Source organism: Nannobrachium achirus (genome assembly GCF_963921795.1).
Source record: "Nannobrachium achirus genome assembly, chromosome: 13".
Taxonomy (NCBI): Eukaryota; Metazoa; Chordata; class Actinopteri; order Myctophiformes; family Myctophidae; genus Nannobrachium; species Nannobrachium achirus.
Genome location: NC_137833.1, coordinates 11,842,423 through 11,851,770, shown reverse-complemented (window position 1 = coordinate 11,851,770; position 9,348 = coordinate 11,842,423).

The following is a 9,348-nucleotide window of genomic DNA, read 5'->3' as shown; positions in this document are numbered from 1 at the left end:
TAATCTCAGACTGCCCTTTGACGCACTCCCCCTAATGATTCCAAATTATACAGTCCTTTATATTTCATTATCAAAATATTTTTACCTTTGGTTGTATTCTGATTTAAATACCTTTAAAAGACTTAAATACCTTTGGAAATATACAGTTCTTTTGACTCTCCTCTTTAAAAAACTTAAAGCTATCGAAATGTTTTGACTTAAATTGTTCAATTATTATGTTCTGTTTCAAATACCTTTAAAAAGTTGAACCCATGTTTTCTTCCCTTGTTGTTTTATTATCCTTTGACCCTTTAACACTTCAAATGCTATCTCACGGGGGATTGATAAGATTAAAATGTTTAATATGGTATAGATATCATTCTCAGTGTTAAAAGTCAATGCCATGATGTTTTGATCTGATAACTAATGCACGAGACGAGAATCTGCCCCACTCCAGGGACAGAAAGATTGACCAGCGAAATGTCAAAGTGTCCAGGACACGGGATAATGAAAAGCCAAAACATTCTACATCCTTGGCTTCTGAGTCCACGAGACTCAGTCACAACAACATCCCATCCATGTTATGTTTAATTGTCCAATCAGAATGTGACTAATGTATTCTGTAAACTCCATATATCTGTGAATCATTATGCTTTGTACTCAGAGATACTATGGGTGGCAATGCTCTCTACTGTACTTGTACAGTACCTACAATTTGAACTCTGACTAAACTTCAACACAAAACGGATTTACGCTGTGTGGTCTCATTTCTTGTGTGGAGTATTTTATTATGATTGGGGAAAACTGTTTATCCATATGGAATATGATTTTAAATCCCATCAGTTCCTCAGTGGGACATGGCCATATGTGCCAATATGACTCTAGAATATGAACACACATCTGCCCTGTTTTTCTTTTCTTTTCTTTTTCTTTTTTGTCACATATTTCACATATTTGTTACACAAAAGTTGCAAAAAACACTGATCTATAAGTGTAGGTCTTCTATTTTGTGCTTCTTCCTTTAAGGGAATGTGGTTAAGAGTGTGGGTTTTATAAATATTGAACCAATGAAACGTATTAACAAGAGCTTGTGTGACTAAATAATAACTACGTTGGATCCATAGGAACACATACCGGAGTTCTTCTTCTCCATTTCCTTTAAAGTAACAGGTTTGGTCATAGATGGTTTCCACTTTCCACCTGACAGCGACGATCATCACCACTCATTGTCTCAGAATGACAATTGAACACAAGTGGCCTCCTTATAGCCATTAAGCCCACTTGACATTACCTGAAATAATTATCTCAAGTAAAAGGGCTGCTCTTCACAACGTGTGCGAGGGCATTCACACATGCGTGCATGCGCAATGCGCATGCATGCATGCATGCATGCGTGCGTGTGAGTAAGTGGAGCAGAGAACATGTTGATTAGAGCGGTAGTTCTGTCCTTGGGATCCCCAGCAAAATAAGTTAATGTAGCGTCATAATCATTTTAGCCCCTTTATCCATCTACACACATTGGCCATTCAAAAATAGCAGAGCTCAGCTTGTTCGTATACATTTTTTCTTTTTACATTTTTATCTTCTCTTCTGGCGGTCCCTGGCACAGAGCATTTTCAGATGGGTCCGAGGCCAAACAATACATAAATGCTTCAGCGTTAGTTTATGCAGGACACAAGAGTCTTTCCCCACTCAGCCGTATATAGTCAACTGTCAGCCAGCCCTGTTCCTATTCCTCATTTACATATCTGCTGGTCATTATGTCACTGTCATACTCCAATCAAAGCTCTCATTCAGTAGGGAACGCTCTTTTAAATACGACTCGCTTTCTCTACTATGCTTGGTTAACCGAAGCCTCGGACACTCGCTGCTAGCTGCCTCCTCCAAATACTTGTGATCATGTCTGTTGATTAAGTTATATGTCAATGTATTGCTATTGTTCTGCTATTGTATCCCTATGGGGGTCTTGCTTAGCGTTCCCTGATTTTGCTTAGCGTGCTCAAAAAGAATGCACGAAATTCAGGGAACATCTCCGAACGAAATTGAAATATCAATTTGGAGGATCACTGACATGAAAGGTTTTGAGAAGGACTTAGAGATTAGAGACAACATCTCAGAACAGTTTCAACTGTTTGTTTTATTGAACCCACCAACACTGCATTCATCCACAACACATGAAGTATCCAACGTAAAGTTGATACTGATGCAGCTGCTGCTGTGTATTAAAACTAGAGGTGAACCGATTGATCGGTTCCGATATCAGATCGGCCGATCAAGGCCATATCGGTTTTGATCGGTGTTTCCATAATTGGATCAAAGCGAGCCGATCAAGGGATTGAAGCAAAAGGGACGTTGACGTTCGATTCACGTGCGCGTTGTGCATGCGTGCTTCTGACGAAGGAGAGCTCTGTTCTCCTCTCTTCTCTTGTGTGTGTGTGTGTGTGTGTGTGTGTGTGTGTGTGCGTGCGTGCGGCTCCATGTTCACTTCTGTCTGTGAGCCACTTAATCCCCCCCCTCCTCCCACACCACACACAGACATGCACCGAAGAAAGGGGGACAGAGTGAGATGAAAGTTGTTTGTTTTAAACATATTGGATACACCATTGGAATAGTAGCCTACTTCTACCTTTGTAGGTGTTGACTTCTCAAAGTAAAATCCACGATTTGAGTGATCAGATGAATGCGTTTTCAGCTGTGTTGGGTTAACGAGGCTCCGCTCGTGTCTCTCTCTCTCTCTCTCTCTTTGGGTTAACGAGGCTCCGCTCGTGTCTCTCTCTCTCTCTCTCTCTCTCTCTTTGGGTTAACGAGGCTCCGCTCGTCTCTCTCTCTCTCTCTCTCTCTCTCTCTCTCTCTCTCTCTCTCTCTCTCTCTCTCTCTCTGCGACGTGAGAGAAGAGAGAGAGGCTGTAACGTTGATGTTAAACTTAATTCCAAAAAACATAATTCCAAAGTCATTGGAGGACAACAGTTGGAGGTAGTTGTTGTCGATCTAAGGATAACGTTTGTAGTTCCCTTATATAGTTTAAAACAGTCATTTCCACAGGTGCTAACCGTTAGCACTAGATGTAAGGAGGATGACGCGTTGCCATTTAGTTTCTGCGACAGAAACAAGCAAACAGGTCTATAAAAAGTGTTGCCATATCCTGTTTTTTCCAGCAAACAGGTCTATAAAAATAAAAAACTGGGAAGGTCAGTCAAACAGAAATGTTGTTGTCTGATATTGTTTAAGAACAGTGGTTCTCAAACATTTTCATGCCAAGAGCAAGGACCCCAAATATGTATATAGTGTACAGAAAATCTTAAGGGCCTATTTGGCCTATTATTGTTGCTATTAACCATTATAGCCAAATAACCTTGAAAATAATGAAGGATAGACAATATTGCCACTGTCTTTATGAGAAAACCTTTTTGTTTTGTTTTTCTTGAGGAGGAATTTTCCTAGGACTAAAATGATTTACGATAATATATCATATTGAGAATCGAATCAAATCATGACCTTAAAATATAAAGTTGAATTGAATTAATATATACAATGTCAATGTTGTGTAAGAGGAATCATTAAATATATAAATGCTCCGACAGTGACACAATAGAAGAATTTATGGATTTCACGCTGTGATCGATCGGTAATATCGGTGGTAATATCGGTGCTTTGATCGATCGGTAATATCGGTATCGGCAGATATTGATTCCAGCTGATCGGTGATCGGTATCGGCCCCAAAAAACCTGATCGGTGCATCTCTAATTAAAACACACACAAAAAACGAAATAACATTACAAACATTGCCCTATAAACCAGTGGTTCTCAACCAGTGGTCCAGGGACCAGCAGTGGTCCTCGGGGGGGTTCCAGTTTGGTCCCCAGCTTAATGATGGGAGAGTTGGTAACCAAATGGACCCTTATAGATCTTTAACTCTTGAGAGCGTAACATGAATCCAAATGGACCGTTACTGGTTAGGGCATTCACGAATAGTGATTTTTAGTATTCGAATTATTCGACCTCAAAGTATTCGAATAGTCAAATATTCGACAGGACTGGCCAAACTGTCAAATATTAAGTAAGTAAGAGGCGAACATTGTGCAAAAAAGCCGATCTACAGGCTCACAACGCCTCGTGTTGCGAGGCGTTGAGGGATGGGTATCGTCTGCGATACTTTTATTGGTATCGATTGCATGACGTCGATACTATCGGGTATCGGTTCACGTAAAAACGAACGATACCTCGTTTCGATACTCTGGAAGGCAGTCAAGGCACCCCTGGCCGGTCGCATCTGTAACAGTTGGGCTACTGAGAGTTTAATGACTGCTTTAGTAGGCTACACTCGTTACTGTGGAAAATAGACGACAATAGCCTATAATGTTTATTATTATGATGATTATCCAACGTCTATACTCTCCGCTGCATGTGTGATCATCATCATCACCGCTGCTCTTAAATAAAAAGTATCGAAAATCGTATCGAAAAGGGTATCGTATCGATTCACAGGTATCGAAAAAGGTATCGTATCGATACAAAGGTGAACGATACCCATCCCTAGTTGTGAGCATGTAGATCGGCTATTTTCACAATAGTTATCTGCGGAACCGAGTCACATTAAATGTAATACCTACAATTCCAAGTGCTTGTCAGGGTGGGGGGTCTCCAGTTCAAATATGTTTATTTTGGGGGTCACAGCCTAAAAAGGTTTGAGAACCCCTGGTATTAACAAATTCATCCACCAGGGGCATTGACAACTCATTCTTATTGACTTCCTATCTAGCCAAGCTTTATAAACGATATATTTTTTAAAGAGAAAACAATAAAAAAAATAAGCGAATATTCGACTTCGGTGAACAACGTCGAATAGTGACTTTGATATTCGAATATTCGAATATATGGTGAGTGCCCTATTACTGGTCCATTCGGTTTCATGTTACGCTCTCAAGAGTTACATTTACTGCAACTGTTATTGACATCTGCATTACTTCATCTACAAGAACTCTACACAGTTAGAGGATAGAATTGTTATTTTGATCGGTTGCCTGGTATCTCTTCTATGATGGTATCATCAACCTCAATACAGCATGGAATTGTGGACAACATCTTATCCAAATATAACAAAATATTCTAAGTCTTGGGTCTGGGAGGCTACATCTCATCAAATGAGTACCTGAGACGAATAACAGTCTACCTGTAAGTCCATGTTTAAAATGTTTTAAATATGGATATTTTTGGATTTACCAGACTGTAAACCACAAACTAGTCATTTTTAATCTGTTAAATTGTTAATGCACTCCCCCCCTCATTTTGTTCAATTGTCTGTTTTAATGTTATCGGCTCCCTTTGTCTGCAGAAAATTGCTTGTACGGACTTATACTGTTGTTCCACAAACTGTTGGAGATATACTGTTTTATGTATTATGTCTTATAATTGCTAATATATATGAGTTAAGTAAAAAAAGAAATCTAATTCAACAAAATGAGGGGGGAGTGCATTAAGAATTTAACAGATTAAAAACATCTATTTTGTGGTTTACAGTCTGGTAAATCACAAAAATATCTATATTAAAAATGTTAAAATATGGAGAGTTTTTTGTCTCAGGTACTCCGTGCAATGGTCCATGGCTCAAATGCCGAATAAATAATGGACCTTGATATGAAAAGGGTTGAAAACCACTGCTATTACACACACACACAAATAAAATAACGATACAAACATTTTAACCTCATTGATATCACAAAATTCACAAAAGCTCTTTCTAGCCACTGATTTTTATCAAATAATTGAGCTTGCGGTGAAAGATGACGCACAAGCGACTCTCGAATATAAACACCAATGGTTGTGCCAGATAAAACGAATGTTCATTCTTTAGCATAAAAGTTCTCTGGACACACACACACACAGACAAATAATTCAATGAAATCAAACGGCATGCAAGCAATTCCATAGATTCTGTAAAGCCATCGGAAGGAGAGCTAATTTACAGCTCACCCATATACCGCTAGGGTCTTCCAAATTGTTCAGGCCCAGGACCCCATAGCTGAGAGAGAAATGATTAAGATTAATCTTGCTCATAGATTTCATAGAGAACTTCATAGACTTCGTTGACAGCACCATCGTTGGCGTTTTGTAAATTAATATTGTTTTGTTTATTTGTTTGCACGTTGTCTTTTCTATCAATATGATGGATTACTATTAATGGGTGTTTTCATCTAACCACTTACACTCTCAATACTTTGTAAACTTGATTTGCTCTTTTTTCCTCCCCTCTACACCAAACCTCCCGATTCTGTTCTCTTCAGAATAGGAATGCTAGGGTTCAAGTGGTTAATAATAATAACTGAGGACTCCCTGGACCTGGCCAACTGTTGAAGACTCACATATGTATAATACAAATATTACAACATATGAGTAAAATACAAACAGCGCAACAAAACCATGACATTCATGTACAGCTGTTCCTTGAACATAAGTGTAACAAACATCTTTCCTACAAAATCTTTTCTTACAAATATCTCTTGTAAAATACAATCCTCGTAATCCAACGTTGGTGCTTTATTTGTGCTAATAGCATAGATCAGGACATTCTGAGCACAGCGATGGTTGATGCATTTGAACAGTGTTTATTTCATCGACTAAAACTATGACTAAAAATGTCCGTCGACTACCTTTTTTCGCTGACTAAATACAGTATAAGAACTAAATAAAAACTAAGCTATGATGACTAAAACTAAATGTAAAACTAACTTAACAACTAACTAAAACAACTAACTAAAACTAAGACAACAAATAAAAACTAGACTAAAATGTTAGGCTAGTGAAGAAGAGATCCAGTAGAACTAAAAGGCAAGTCATTTTTTGGTTGCACTCGGTTGTTGCGCTCTGAACATACATTTTTGTCAACAAAATCAACTGTGGATTTAGTCTAATAAAATCTTAAAACTAGACAAAAACGTCAACTTTTCCAGATGACTAAAATGTAACTGAAACCAAATTACATTTGATTCAAAAGACCATGACTAACACTAAATCAAGATTTCCTATCAAAATCAAAACTGTTGCAGGTTTGATTTAAGCTATATTACACAAGAGGGTGTGTGTTACCATGAATATTGGCACGACAGTGATGTGGTCAGCAGTGGTGGAAAAAGTACTCAAATGTTTTACTTACTATATAGAAATACTCTGTTACAAGTAAAAGACAGGAATTAAAAATGTAATTGGGTAAAAGTATGAAAGTGTTGGCATCAAAATGTACCAAAAGTAAAAGTACAAAATGTTTGTAAATAGCAGATCTACAAGCTCACAACGCGTCGCGATGCGTTGTTAGCTTGTAGAACACCACTGGCGGTCAGGAACTGGGCGGAGCAGAGTTCTGCAAGCACATCATTTTCCACGGCCAGTTTTATCAAATTGGGGGTCCTTGACCTGCAAAAGAGGACCGAATACTGATGTTTTGACCGATATTTTGTCATAAAGTGCCAAAATGTTATAATCAACTAGATTTGATTAATATTTTATTTTAATAAACATTTGATGTATAATAAATAAATAAATAAATACATCATAAACTTTTAACAGATAAAATAACACATACACTTTTTTATGACTAAAATGTAATTTTGATCTGTAGACAGTGATGGGCAAGCTACTTGGAAAATATAGTAAGCTACACTACTAGTTACTCTTGATTAAATATAGCTCAACTACACTACAAGCTATCCCCATAGAAATGTAGCAAGTTACACTACAAGCTACAGGCCAAAAATAGCTAGCTACATCAACACTACTTTTTCTTTCTTCTTTTTTCCACCAAACAAATGGGCATGCAGGCAAAAAATGCTGGCAAAAAAAAAAGATATATATATATATATATATATATATATATATATATATATATATATATATATATATATATATATTATAAAACAGACTGAAACTGGAAACCTTCTGTCTGGCTTTAAATTAAAATACCCCTCACTATTGGGGAGTCGGGGACACTATTGTAATGACTGGTCTATGTATTTATTCATCCCGACTGTGATGGCCCAGCTACTTGGAAAATTTAGTAAGCTACATTACTAGTTACTCTTGATTAAAAATAGCTCAACTACACTACAAGCTATCCCCAGAGAAATGTAGCTAGTTTCCGTTAGGCTACTTAGAAATGTAGTTAAGCTATTTGAAGCTAGCTACTGCTCATCACTGTCTGTAGAATATGTTAATACAATATGACTTATACAATTGTTGACAGCCTATGCCCCAGAAGGGGTAGTAGGCGTCAGTAAAGTAAAGTACAAAGTTTAGATTGTGTCAAAAGTAATGTCTCACCTAGACACAGGATTTCACACGATTTCTGACCTGAAAGTATTACCTTGCTTATTGTAGGTGGCTCTGGATCAAGAGTGTCTCCTAAATGCCTAAATTGTAAATTGAAGGTCAAGATTCAATTTATCCCCTGAGCAAGCAGGCAGGCTCTATTAGATCAACAGTATAATATTCAGCACTTGTGCAGGAAACCAGAGTAGGAGAGGAGAGTTACTTACTCCCGCTTTAACCACTTAAACTCTATTCAAACATGTTTAAAACAATTAGCCGATCTACAAGCATCCAACCAATAATGGAAGCCAGTACTTATAAAGGCATGGTCAAATTAGGACCTGCATTAAAGTGGTTCAAATTCATGACACAATGTGATACAGATGTCGTCCAAAAAGTTAAATAATGGCTGACGAATCAGCCTGGCCCTAAATACAGCATCACAGCCAGTTTCCGGAAGTGAAAATGCAATCCCTTTCCTCCAAATAGGATTACATTATCAGCTATAATGTAACACTAGGCTACTGGTTGTAACATGAGGCTATATACTCCTATAGAAGCCACACATCTGTATGCAATCCATCTAGTTTGAAAAACAACAGGTTTCTCTCACAATGTCAGAAGTTCTGCACTACCCACAATGCTAAAGTGTAACATCCGGGTGACGTCTCTGATTGGTGAAGGTTGCATTACTATGGAAATGTTATTCTTCTCTCACACAAATGTGGTACCGTGTCATTGTTTTCCGACTCGCCCCATTACTAACCCTAGCCCTAACCCTAACCGCAAGCATAGCCACGTAGTCGGAGTAATGAGATGTCGGACTTATGGGCAGTTCCCCACGAATTGTCCCCATAGCCCAATAGCTGAAAATCACTCCAAGTCAACTACAATATTATACAACACTATTTAAAGACAACAATTTATAAGAAGCAAGCTAAAGAATCATTTTTGTCTGCAATCTTTGGAAAGGTATGCACAATGGCTCATGGGAGAAGTAGTTCCTTCACTCTTAAAATCTTGTACTTTTCCCTTTTTTTCCCAGAATTCTTTATGAACGGAATCAAATG